The sequence below is a fragment of the Entelurus aequoreus genome, linkage group LG21, assembly GCF_033978785.1.
Source record: "Entelurus aequoreus isolate RoL-2023_Sb linkage group LG21, RoL_Eaeq_v1.1, whole genome shotgun sequence".
NCBI classification, from domain to species: Eukaryota; Metazoa; Chordata; class Actinopteri; order Syngnathiformes; family Syngnathidae; genus Entelurus; species Entelurus aequoreus.
The window spans coordinates 2,955,429-2,967,911 of NC_084751.1; the positions used below are offsets into that span (position 1 = coordinate 2,955,429).

General features: G+C 44.7%; 15 non-coding genes across 15 annotated transcripts; 10 read left to right on the forward strand and 5 right to left on the reverse strand.

Moving 5' to 3' along the window:
* The first annotated feature begins 396 nt into the window (after positions 1-396).
* trnac-gca (transfer RNA cysteine (anticodon GCA)) lies at positions 397-468 on the forward strand. Its single transcript has one exon. It is a non-coding gene; the product is annotated as a tRNA-Cys (tRNA).
* A 720-nt stretch (positions 469-1,188) lies between these two features.
* On the forward strand, positions 1,189-1,260 carry trnac-gca (transfer RNA cysteine (anticodon GCA)). The gene has a single exon. It is a non-coding gene; the product is annotated as a tRNA-Cys (tRNA).
* A 730-nt stretch (positions 1,261-1,990) lies between these two features.
* Positions 1,991-2,062, forward strand: trnac-gca (transfer RNA cysteine (anticodon GCA)). Its single transcript has one exon. It is a non-coding gene; the product is annotated as a tRNA-Cys (tRNA).
* Positions 2,063-2,793: 731 nt separating this feature from the next.
* On the forward strand, positions 2,794-2,865 carry trnac-gca (transfer RNA cysteine (anticodon GCA)). The gene has a single exon. It is a non-coding gene; the product is annotated as a tRNA-Cys (tRNA).
* A 731-nt stretch (positions 2,866-3,596) lies between these two features.
* trnac-gca (transfer RNA cysteine (anticodon GCA)) lies at positions 3,597-3,668 on the forward strand. Its single transcript has one exon. It is a non-coding gene; the product is annotated as a tRNA-Cys (tRNA).
* Positions 3,669-5,205: 1,537 nt separating this feature from the next.
* On the forward strand, positions 5,206-5,277 carry trnac-gca (transfer RNA cysteine (anticodon GCA)). Its single transcript has one exon. It is a non-coding gene; the product is annotated as a tRNA-Cys (tRNA).
* Positions 5,278-5,698: 421 nt separating this feature from the next.
* On the reverse strand, positions 5,699-5,770 carry trnac-gca (transfer RNA cysteine (anticodon GCA)). Its single transcript has one exon. It is a non-coding gene; the product is annotated as a tRNA-Cys (tRNA).
* Positions 5,771-6,490: 720 nt separating this feature from the next.
* Positions 6,491-6,562, reverse strand: trnac-gca (transfer RNA cysteine (anticodon GCA)). Its single transcript has one exon. It is a non-coding gene; the product is annotated as a tRNA-Cys (tRNA).
* A 731-nt stretch (positions 6,563-7,293) lies between these two features.
* Positions 7,294-7,365, reverse strand: trnac-gca (transfer RNA cysteine (anticodon GCA)). The gene has a single exon. It is a non-coding gene; the product is annotated as a tRNA-Cys (tRNA).
* A 602-nt stretch (positions 7,366-7,967) lies between these two features.
* trnac-gca (transfer RNA cysteine (anticodon GCA)) lies at positions 7,968-8,039 on the forward strand. Its single transcript has one exon. It is a non-coding gene; the product is annotated as a tRNA-Cys (tRNA).
* Positions 8,040-9,507: 1,468 nt separating this feature from the next.
* On the forward strand, positions 9,508-9,579 carry trnac-gca (transfer RNA cysteine (anticodon GCA)). Its single transcript has one exon. It is a non-coding gene; the product is annotated as a tRNA-Cys (tRNA).
* A 421-nt stretch (positions 9,580-10,000) lies between these two features.
* trnac-gca (transfer RNA cysteine (anticodon GCA)) lies at positions 10,001-10,072 on the reverse strand. The gene has a single exon. It is a non-coding gene; the product is annotated as a tRNA-Cys (tRNA).
* A 731-nt stretch (positions 10,073-10,803) lies between these two features.
* trnac-gca (transfer RNA cysteine (anticodon GCA)) lies at positions 10,804-10,875 on the reverse strand. The gene has a single exon. It is a non-coding gene; the product is annotated as a tRNA-Cys (tRNA).
* A 602-nt stretch (positions 10,876-11,477) lies between these two features.
* Positions 11,478-11,549, forward strand: trnac-gca (transfer RNA cysteine (anticodon GCA)). Its single transcript has one exon. It is a non-coding gene; the product is annotated as a tRNA-Cys (tRNA).
* A 723-nt stretch (positions 11,550-12,272) lies between these two features.
* trnac-gca (transfer RNA cysteine (anticodon GCA)) lies at positions 12,273-12,344 on the forward strand. Its single transcript has one exon. It is a non-coding gene; the product is annotated as a tRNA-Cys (tRNA).
* Positions 12,345-12,483: the final 139 nt, after the last annotated feature.

Genomic DNA, 12,483 nt, shown 5'->3' on the forward strand with positions numbered 1-12,483 from the left:
ACTATAGTTTATAATTGAGGTCTTGGATTTGCATCTTTTCACAATATTGATTACTTCCTCTTTGTAATCTCTGACTGTCTTATCCTAGTGTCATTGGAGCCGACGTGTACAATTATGTTCGCGTAGCTAGTAGTGCGATTAGCCTGTCGTACGTGTTTACTAGTCCTGTTGCGAGTCGGCTCCCTAAGATTAGCTTCAATGTCAGGTGCTCTGGCTAGTTAATACAGTTAATTATGGCTGGTTTACTAAGCTGTATGATGGAGTCCCCTACGACTAAGGTGTGGTGTCCCGTAGACTGGGGTGTAGGACCAGCTAAAGGGATACATTTATTATGCGTCTCAACCGGTTTACCGTGGCTTGTAGGCTAACATATCTATTTGGTGAGCGAGTGTTTCAGGGGGTATAGCTCAGTGGTAGAGCATTTGACTGCAGATCAAGAGGTCTCCGGTTCAATTCCGGATGCCCCCTAAATTTATTATGTGTCTCAACCGGTTAACCGCGGCTTAGGGCCTCTACAAGCTGATACACCTAATGCTAGCAAATGTGTCCGCGGCTCCTCAAGTTAAAAAATTACTCCGTTCTAACTGGTGGACACGGTCCTCCAGTAGGGCCAACCTGTGCATGAAGAACAGGAAGCCATACTCACATTCTTTCTTTCACCGAGTCAGGTTCTTGCTGCCTTCAAAGCGTAGTAACTTTGGACCGAGACGAACAGGTTAATGTGGAATGCATTTTCTTTTGGCTAAAGGAAAATTATGGCAATCAATATATTATATATGAAATACTATTCTAACTATAGTTTATAATTGAGGTCTTGGATTTGCATCTTTTCACAATATTGATTATTTCCTCTTTGTAATCTCTGACTGTCTCATCCTAGTGTCATTGGAGCCGATGTGTACAACTATGTTTGTGTAGATAGTGGTGCGATTAGCCTGTCATATGTGTTTACTAGGCCTGTTGCGAGTCAGCTCCCTAACATTAGCTTTGATGTCGGGTGCTCTGGCCCCGAGAATACACCTGGTTTACTAAGCTGTATGTTCCGAGGGATGGAGTCCCCTATGACTAAGGTGTGGTGTCCGGTAGACTGGGGTGTAGGAATAGCTAAAGGGCTAAATCTATTATGCGTCTCAACCAGTTTACTGTAGCTTGTAGGCTAACATATGTGTTTGACGAGAACATGTTTGAGGGGGTATAGCTCAGTGGTAGAGCATTTGACTGCAGGTCAAGAGGTCTCCGGTTCAATTCCGGATGCCCCCTAATGTTTTATGTGTCTCAACCTGTTAACCGAGGCTTGTGGGCAGCTTAGGGCTGCTACAAGCTGCTACACCTAATGCTAGCAAACGTGTCTGCGGCTGCTTAAGTTAGGAAATTACTCTGCTCTAACTGGTGGACACGGTCCTCCATTAGGGCCAACCTGTGCATGAAGAACAGGAAGCCATCGTCACTGTCTTTCTTTCACCGAGTCAGGTTCTTGCTTCCTTCAAAGCGTAGTAACTTTGGACCGGGACGAACAGGTTAATGTGGAATTCATTTACTTTTGGCTAAAGGAAAATTATGGCAATCATTATATTATATATGAAATACTATTCTAACTATAGTTTATAATTGAGGTCTTGGATTTGCATCTTTTCACAATATTGATTACGTCCTCTTTGTAATCTCTGACTGTCTTATCCTAGTGTCATTGGAGCCGACGTGTACAACTATGTTCGCGTAGCTAGTAGTGCGATTAGCCTGTCATACGTGTTTACCAGGCCTGTTGCGAGTCGGCTCCCTAAGATTAGCTTCAATGTCAGGTGCTCTGCCCAGTTAATACAGTTAATTATGGCTGGTTTACTAAGCTGTATGATGGAGTCCCCTACGACTAAGGTGTGGTGTCCCGTAGACTGGGGTGTAGGACCAGCTAAAGGGATACATTTATTATGCGTCTCAACCGGTTTACCGTGGCTTGTAGGCTAACATATCTATTTGGTGAAAGCATGCTTAAGGGGGTATAGCTCAGTGGTAGAGCATTTGACTGCAGATCAAGAGGTCTCTGGTTCAAATCCGGATGCCCCCTAAATTTATTATGCGTCTCAACCGGTTTACCGTGGCTTGTGGGCCGCTTAGGGCTGCTACAAGCTGCTACACCTAATGCTAGCAAACGTGTCTGTGGCGCCTTAAGTTAGGAAATGACTCTGCTCTAACTGGTGGACACGGTCCTCCAGTAGGGCCAACCTGTGCATGAAGAACAGGAAGCCATCGTCACTTTCTTTCTTTCACCGAGTCAGGTTCTTGCTGCCTTCAAAGCGTAGTAACTTTGGAACGAGACGAACAGGTTAATGTGGAATTCATTTACTTTTGGCTAAAGGTAAATTATGGCAATCAATATATTATATATGAAATACTATTCTAACTATAGTTTATAATTGAGGTCTTGGATTTGCATCTTTTCACAATATTGATTGCTTCCTCTTTGTAATCTATGACTGTCTCATCCTAGTGTCATTGGAGCCGACGTGTACAACTATATTCGCGTAGCTAGTGGTGCGATTAGCCTGTCATACGTGTTTACTAGGCCTGTTGCGAGTCAGCTCCCTAAGATTAGCTTCGATGTCGGGTGCTCTGGCCCCGGGAATACCCTTGGTTTACGAAGCTGTATGTTCCGGGGGATGGAGTCCCCTATGACTAAGGTGTGGTGTCCGGTAGACTGGGGTGTAGAAATAGATAAAGGACTAAATCTATTATGCGTCTCAACCGGTTTACCCTGGCTTGTAGGCTAACATAGCTATTTGATGGGACTATCTTTCAGGGGGTATAGCTCAGTGGTAGAGTATTTGACTGCAGATCAAGAGGTCTCTGGTTCAATTCCGGATTCCCCTTAAATTTATTATGTGTCTCAACCTGTTAACCGTGGCTTGTGGGCCGCTTAGGGCTGCTACAAGCTGCTACACCTAATGCTGACAAATGTGTCCGCGGCTCCTTAAGTAAAAAAATTACTCTGCTCTAACTGGTGGACACGGTCCTCCAGTAGGGCCAACCTGTGCATGAAGAACAGGAAGCCATTCTCACATTCTTTCTTTCACCGAGTCAGGTTCTTGCTGCCCTCAAAGCGTAGTAACTTTGGACCGGGACGAACAGGTTAATGTGGAATTCATTTACTTTTGGCTAAAGGAAAATTATGGCAATCAATATATTATATATGAAATACTATTCTAACTATAGTTTATAATTGAAGTCTTGGATTTGCATCTTTTCACAATATTGAATATTTCCGCTTTGTAATCTCTGACTGTCTCATCCTAGTGTCATTGGAGCCGACGTGTACAACTATGTTCGCGTAGCTAGTGGTGCAATTAGCCTGTCATACGTGTTTACTAGGCCTGTTGCGAGTCTGCTCCCTAAGATTAGCTTCAATGTCAGGTGCGCTGGCCCCGGGAGTACACTCGGTTTACTAAGCTGTATATTCAGGGGGATGGAGTCCCCTATGACTAAGGTGTGGTGTCCGGTAGACTGGGGTGTAGGAATAGCTAAAGGGTTAAATCTATTCTGCGTCTCAACCGGTTTACCGTGGCTTGTAGGCTAACATCTCTATTTGATGAAAGCATGCTTAAGGGGGCATAGCTCAGTGGTAGAGCATTTGACTGCAGATCAAGAGGTCTCCGGTTCAAATCCGGATGCCCCCTAAATTTATTATGCGTCTCAACCGGTTTACCGTGGCTTGTGGGCTGCTAGAAGCTGGGCTAGTCAGCTCGCTACACGTAATGCTAGAAAACATGTCCGCGGCACCTTAAGTTAGGAAATTACTCTGCTCTAACTGGTGGACACGGTTCTCCAGTACGGTCAATCTGTGCATGAAGAACAGGAAGCCATACTCACATTCTTTCTTTCACCGAGTCATGTTCTTGCTGCCTTCAAAGCGTAGTAACTTGGGACCGGGACGAACAGGATAATGTGGAATTAATTTACTTTTGGCTAAAGGAAAAATATGGCAATCAATATATTATATATGAAATACTATTCTAACTATAGTTTATAATTGAGGTCTTGGATTTGCATCTTTTGACAATATTGATTACTTCCTCTTTGTAATCTCTGACTGTCTCATCCTAGTGTCATTGGAGCCGACGTGTAAAACTATGTTCGCGTAGCTAGTAGTGCGATTAGCCTGTCGTACGTGTTTACTAGGCCTGTTGCGAGTCGGCTCCCTAAGATTAGCTTCAATGTCAGGTGCTCTGGCCAGTTAATACAGTTAATTATGGCTGGTTTACTAAGCTGTATGATGGAGTCCCCTACGACTAAGGTGTGGTGTCCCGTAGACTGGGGTGTAGGACCAGCTAAAGGGATACATTTATTATGCGTCTCAACCGGTTTACCGTGGCTTGTAGGCTAACATATCGATTTGGTGAGAGAGTGTTTCAGGGGGTGTAGCTCAGTGGTAGAGAATTTGACTGCAGATCAAGAGGTCTCTGGTTTAAATCCTGATGCCCCCTAAATTTATTATGCGTCTCAACCGGTTTACCGTGGCTTGTGGGCCGCTTAGGGCTGCTACAAGCTGCTACACCTAATGCTAGCAAATGTGTCCGCGGCTCCTTAAGTTAAAAAATTACTCTGCTCTAACTGGTGGGCACGGTCCTCCAGTAGGGCCAACCTGTGCATGAAGAACAGGAAGCCATACTCACATTCTTTCCTTCACCGAGTCAGGTTCTTGCTGCCCTCAAAGCGTAGTAACTTTGGACCGGGACGAACAGGTTAATGTGGAATTCATTTACTTTTGGCTAAAGGAAAATTATGGCAATCAATATATTATATATGAAATACTATTCTAACTATAGTTTATAATTGAGGTCTTGGATTTGCATCTTTTCACAATATTGATTACTTCCTCTTTGTAATCTCTGACTGTCTTATCCTAGTGTCATTGGAGCCGACGTGTACAACTATGTTCGCGTAGCTAGTAGTGCGATTAGCCTGTCGTACGTGTTTACTAGGCCTGTTGCGAGTCGGCTCCCTAAGATTAGCTTCAATGTCAGGTGCTCTGGCCAGTTAATACAGTTAATTATGGCTGGTTTACTAAGCTGTATGATGGAGTCCCCTACGACTAAGGTGTGGTGTCCCGTAGACTGGGGTGTAGGACCAGCTAAAGGGATACATTTATTATGCGTCTCAACCGGTTTACCGTGGCTTGTAGGCTAACATATCTACTTGATGAAAAATGTTTCAGGGGGTATAGCTCAGTGGTAGAGCATTTGACTGCAGATCAAGAGGTCTCCGGTTCAAGTCCGGATGCCCCCTGAATTTATTATGCGTCTCAACCGGTTTACCGTGGCTTGTGGGCTGCTACAAGCTGGGCGAGTCAGTTTGCTACAGCTAATGCTAGCAAACGTGTCCCCGGCACCTTAAGTTAGGAAATCACTCTGCTCTGACTAGTGGACACGGTCCTCCAGTAGGGCCAACCTGTGCTTGAAGAACAGGAAGCCATACTGACGTTCTTTCTTTCACCGAGTCAGGTTCTTGCTGCCTTCAAAGTGTAGTAACTTTGGACCGGGACGAACAGGTTGATGTGGAATTAATTTACTGAAAAGATGCAAATCCAAGACCTCAATTATAAACTAGAGCAGAGTAATTTTTCTAGCATTAGGTGTAGCGAGCTGACTCGCCCAGCTTCTAGCAGCCCACAAGCCACGGTAAACCGGTTGAGACGCATAATAAATTTAGGGGGCATCCGGATTTGAACCGGAGACCTCTTGATCTGCAGTCAAATGCTCTACCACTGAGCTATGCCCCCTTAAGCATGCTTTCATCAAATAGAGATGTTAGCCTACAAGCCACGGTAAACCGGTTGAGACGCATAATAGATTTAACCCTTTAGCTATTCCTACACCCCAGTCTACCGGACACCACACCTTAGTCATAGGGGACTCCATCCCCCTGAACATACAGCTTAGTAAACCGAGTGTACTCCCGGGGCCAGCGCACCCGACATTGAAGCTAATCTTAGGGAGCAGACTCGCAACAGGCCTAGTAAACACGTATGACAGGCTAATTGCACCACTAGCTATGCGAACATAGTTGTACACGTCGGCTCCAATGACACTAGGATGAGACAGTCAGAGATTACAAAGAGGAAATAATCAATATTGTGAAAAGATGCAAATCCAAGACCTCAATTATAAACTATAGTTAGAATAGTATTTCATATATAATGTATTGATTGCCATAATTTTCCTTTAGCCAAAAGAAAATGTATTCCACATTAACCTGTTCGTCTCGGTCCAAAGCTACTACGCTTTGAAGGCAGCAAGAACCTGACTCGGTGAAAGAAAGAATGTGAGTATGGCTTTCTGTTCTTCATGCACAGGTTGGCCCTACTGGAGGACCGTGTCCACCAGTTAGAGCAGAGTAATTTTTTAACTTAAGGAGCAGCGGACACATTTGCTAGCATTAGGTGTAGCAGCTTGTAGCAGCCCTAAGCCGCGGTTAACCGGTTGAGACACATAACAAATTTAGGGGGCATCCGGAATTGAACCGGAGACCTCTTGATCTGCAGTCAAATGCTCTACCACTGAGCTATACCCCCTGAAAGACTATCCCATCCAATGGCTATGTTAGCCTACAAGCCACGGTAAACCGGTTGAGACGCATAATAGATTTAGCCCTTTAGCTATTCTTACACCCCAGTCTACCGGACACCACACCTTAGTCATAGGGGACTCCTGCCCCCGGAACATACAGCTTAGTAAACCAAGTGTATTCCCGGGGCCAGAGCACCCGACATCGAAGCTAATCTTAGGGAGCTGACTCGCAACAGGCCTAGTAAACACGTACGAGAGGCTAATCGCACTACTAGCTACGCGAACATAGTTGTACACGTCGGCTCCAATGACACTAGGATGAGACAGTTAGAGATTACAAAGAGGAAGTAATCAATATTGTGAAAAGATGCAAATCCAAGACCTCAATTACAAACTATTGTTAGAATAGTATTTCATATGTAATGTATTGATTGCCATAATTTTCCTTTAGCCAAAAGTAAATTAATTCCACATTAACCTGTTCGTCCCGGTCCAAAGTTACTACGCCTTGAGGGCAGCAAGAACCTGACTCGGTGAAAGAAAGAACGTGAGTATGGCTTCCTGTTCTTCATGCACAGGTTGGCCCTACTGGAGGACCGTGTCCACCAGTTAGAGCAGAGTAATTTTTTAACTTAAGGAGCCGCGGACACATTTGCTAGCATTAGGTGTAGCAGCTTGTAGCAGCCCTAAGCGGCACACAAGCCACGGTTAACAGGTTGAGACACATAATAAATTTAGGGGGCATCCGGAATTGAACCGGAGACCTCTTGATCTGCAGTCAAATGCTCTACCACTGAGCTATACCCCCTTAAGCATGCTTTCATCTAATAGAAATGTTAGCCTACAAGCCACGGTAAACCGGTTGAGACGCATAATAGATTTAACCCTTTAGCTATTCCTACACCCCAGTCTACCGGACACCACACCTTAGTCATAGGGGACTCCATCATACAGCTTAGTAAACCAGCCATAATTAAAGGCCTACTATAGTATTATATATGAAATACTATTCTAACTATAATTTATAATTGAGGTCTTGGATTTGCATCTTTTCACAATATTGATTATTTCCTCTTTGTAATCTCTGACTGTCTCATCTTAGTGTCATTGGAGCCGACGTGTACAACTATGTTCGCGTATCTAGTGCTGCGATTAGCCTGTCGTACGTGTTTACTAGGCTTGTTGCGAGTCAGCTCCCTAAGATTATCTTCAATGCCAGGTAAACTTGCCAGTTAATACAGTTAATTATGGCTGGTTTACTAAGCTGTAAGATGGAGTTCCCTACGACTAAGGTGTGTTGTCCCGTAGACTGGGGTGTAGGACTTGCTAAAGGGATACATTTATTATGCGCCTCAACCGGTTTACCGTGGCTTGTAGGCTAACATATCTACTTGATGAAAAAATGTTTCAGGGGGTATAGCTCAGTGGTAGAGCATTTGACTGCAGATCAAGAGGTCTCCGGTTCAAGTCCGGATGCCCCCTAAATTTATTATGCGTCTCAATCGGTTTACCGTGGCTTGTGGGCTGCTACAAGCTGGGCGAGTCAGTTCGCTACAGCTAATGCTAGCAATCGTGTCCCCGGCACCTTAAGTTAGGAAATTACTCTGCCCTGACTCGTGGACACGGTCCTCCAGTAGGGCCAACCTGTGCATGAAGAACAGGAAACCATACTCACGTTCTTTCTTTCACCGAGTCAGGTTCTTGCTGCCCTCAAAGCGTAGTAACTTTGGACCGGGACGAACAGGTTGATGTGGAATTCATTTACTTTTGGCTAAAGGAAAATTATGGCAATCAATATATTATATATGAAATACTATTCTAACTATAGTTTATAATTGAGGTCTTGGATTTGCATCTTTTCACAATATTGATTATTTCCTCTTTGTAATCTCTGACTGTCTCATCCTAGTGTCATTGGAGCCGACGTATACAACTATGTTCGCGTAGCTAGTGGTGCGATTAGCCTGTCATGCGTGTTTAGTAGGCCTGTTTCGAGTCAGCTCCCTAAGATTAGCTTCGATGTCGGGTGCTCAGGCCCCGAGAATACACTTGGTTTACTAAGCTATATGTTCCGAGGGATGGAGTCCCCTATGACTAAGGTATGGTGTCCGGTAGACTGGGGTGTAGGAATAGCTAAAGGGCTCAATCTATTATGTGTCTCAACCGGTTTACTGTGGCTTGTAGGCTAAAGTATCTGTTTGATGGTATAGCTCAGTGGAAGAGCATTTGACTGCAGATCAAGAGGTCTCCGGTTCAATTCTGGATGCCCCCTAAATTTATTATGTGTCTCAACCTGTTAACCGTGGCTTGTGGGCCGCTTAGGGCTGTTACAAGCTGCTACACCTAATGCTAGCAAATGTGTCCGCGACTCCTTAAGTTAAAAAATTACTCTGCTCTAACTGGTGGACACGGTCCTCCAGTAGGGTCAACCTGTGCATGAAGAACAGGAAGCCATACTCACATTCTTTCTTTCACCGAGTCAGGTTCTTGCTGCCTTCAAAGCGTAGTCACTTTGGACCGGGACGAACAGGTTAATGTGGAATTAATTTACTTTTAGCTAAAGGAAAATTATGGCAATCAATATATTATATATGAAATACTATTCTAACTTCCTCTTTGTAATCTCTGACTGTCTCATCCTAGTGTCATTGGAGCCGACGTGTACAACTATGTTTGCGTAGCTAGTGGTGCGATTAGCCTGTCATACGTGTTTACTAGGCCTGTTGCAAGTCGGCTACCTAAGATTAGCTTCACTGTCAGGTGCTCTGGCCAGTTAATACAGTTAATTATGGCTGGTTTACTAAGCTGTATGATGGAGTCCCCTACGACTAAGGTGTGGTGTCCCGTAGACTGGGGTGTAGGACCAGCTAAAGGGATACATTTATTATGCGTCTCAACCGGTTTACCGTGGCTTGTAGGCTAACATATCTACTTACTGAAAAATGTTTCAGGGGGTATAGCTCAGTGGTAGAGCATTTGACTGCAGATCAAGAGGTCTCCGGTTCAAGTCCGGATGCCCCCTGAATTTATTATGCGTCTCAACCGGTTTACCGTGGCTTGTGGGCTGCTACAAGCTGGGCGAGTCAGTTTGCTACAGCTAATGCTAGCAAACGTGTCCCCGGCACCTTAAGTTAGGAAATCACTCTGCTCTGACTAGTGGACACGGTCCTCCAGTAGGGCCAACCTGTGCTTGAAGAACAGGAAGCCATACTGACGTTCTTTCTTTCACCGAGTCAGGTTCTTGCTGCCTTCAAAGTGTAGTAACTTTGGACCGGGACGAACAGGTTGATGTGGAATTAATTTACTGAAAAGATGCAAATCCAAGACCTCAATTATAAACTAGAGCAGAGTAATTTTTCTAGCATTAGGTGTAGCGAGCTGACTCGCCCAGCTTCTAGCAGCCCACAAGCCACGGTAAACCGGTTGAGACGCATAATAAATTTAGGGGGCATCCGGATTTGAACCAGAGACCTCTTGATCTGCAGTCAAATGCTCTACCACTGAGCTATACCCCCTGAAACACTCTCTCACCAAATAGATATGTTAGCCTACAAGCCACGGTAAACCGGTTGAGACGCATAATAGATTTAGCCCTTTAGCTATTCTTACACCCCAGTCTACCGGACACCACACCTTAGTCATAGGGGACTCCTGCCCCCGGAACATACAGCTTAGTAAACCAAGTGTATTCCCGGGGCCAGAGCACCCGACATCGAAGCTAATCTTAGGGAGCTGACTCGCAACAGGCCTAGTAAACACGTACGAGAGGCTAATCGCACTACTAGCTACGCGAACATAGTTGTACACGTCGGCTCCAATGACACTAGGATGAGACAGTTAGAGATTACAAAGAGGAAGTAATCAATATTGTGAAAAGATGCAAATCCAAGACCTCAATTACAAACTATTGTTAGAATAGTATTTCATATGTAATGTATTGATTGCCATAATTTTCCTTTAGCCAAAAGTAAATTAATTCCACATTAACCTGTTCGTCCCGGTCCAAAGTTACTACGCCTTGAGGGCAGCAAGAACCTGACTCGGTGAAAGAAAGAACGTGAGTATGGCTTCCTGTTCTTCATGCACAGGTTGGCCCTACTGGAGGACCGTGTCCACCAGTTAGAGCAGAGTAATTTTTTAACTTAAGGAGCCGCGGACACATTTGCTAGCATTAGGTGTAGCAGCTTGTAGCAGCCCTAAGCGGCACACAAGCCACGGTTAACAGGTTGAGACACATAATAAATTTAGGGGGCATCCGGAATTGAACCGGAGACCTCTTGATCTGCAGTCAAATGCTCTACCACTGAGCTATACCCCCTTAAGCATGCTTTCATCTAATAGAAATGTTAGCCTACAAGCCACGGTAAACCGGTTGAGACGCATAATAGATTTAACCCTTTAGCTATTCCTACACCCCAGTCTACCGGACACCACACCTTAGTCATAGGGGACTCCATCATACAGCTTAGTAAACCAGCCATAATTAAAGGCCTACTATAGTATTATATATGAAATACTATTCTAACTATAGTTTATAATTGAGGTCTTGGATTTGCATCTTTTCACAATATTGATTATTTCCTCTTTGTAATCTCTGACTGTCTCATCTTAGTGTCATTGGAGCCGACGTGTACAACTATGTTCGCGTATCTAGTGCTGCGATTAGCCTGTCGTACGTGTTTACTAGGCTTGTTGCGAGTCAGCTCCCTAAGATTATCTTCAATGCCAGGTAAACTTGCCAGTTAATACAGTTAATTATGGCTGGTTTACTAAGCTGTAAGATGGAGTTCCCTACGACTAAGGTGTGTTGTCCCGTAGACTGGGGTGTAGGACTTGCTAAAGGGATACATTTATTATGCGCCTCAACCGGTTTACCGTGGCTTGTAGGCTAACATATCTACTTGATGAAAAAATGTTTCAGGGGGTATAGCTCAGTGGTAGAGCATTTGACTGCAGATCAAGAGGTCTCCGGTTCAAGTCCGGATGCCCCCTAAATTTATTATGCGTCTCAATCGGTTTACCGTGGCTTGTGGGCTGCTACAAGCTGGGCGAGTCAGTTCGCTACAGCTAATGCTAGCAATCGTGTCCCCGGCACCTTAAGTTAGGAAATTACTCTGCCCTGACTCGTGGACACGGTCCTCCAGTAGGGCCAACCTGTGCATGAAGAACAGGAAACCATACTCACGTTCTTTCTTTCACCGAGTCAGGTTCTTGCTGCCCTCAAAGCGTAGTAACTTTGGACCGGGACGAACAGGTTGATGTGGAATTCATTTACTTTTGGCTAAAGGAAAATTATGGCAATCAATATATTATATATGAAATACTATTCTAACTATAGTTTATAATTGAGGTCTTGGATTTGCATCTTTTCACAATATTGATTATTTCCTCTTTGTAATCTCTGACTGTCTCATCCTAGTGTCATTGGAGCCGACGTATACAACTATGTTCGCGTAGCTAGTGGTGCGATTAGCCTGTCATGCGTGTTTAGTAGGCCTGTTTCGAGTCAGCTCCCTAAGATTAGCTTCGATGTCGGGTGCTCAGGCCCCGAGAATACACTTGGTTTACTAAGCTATATGTTCCGAGGGATGGAGTCCCCTATGACTAAGGTATGGTGTCCGGTAGACTGGGGTGTAGGAATAGCTAAAGGGCTCAATCTATTATGTTTACCGTGGCTTGTAGGCTAACATCTCTATTTGATGAAAGCATGCTTAAGGGGGCATAGCTCAGTGGTAGAGCATTTGACTGCAGATCAAGAGGTCTCCGGTTCAAATCCGGATGCCCCCTAAATTTATTATGCGTCTCCACTGGTTTACCGTGGCTTGGAGGCCGCTTAGTCAGTTCGCTAAAGCTAATTCTAGCGAACGTGTCCCCGGTGCTCTAAGTTACGAAATGACTCTGCTCTAACTGGTGGACACGGTCCTCC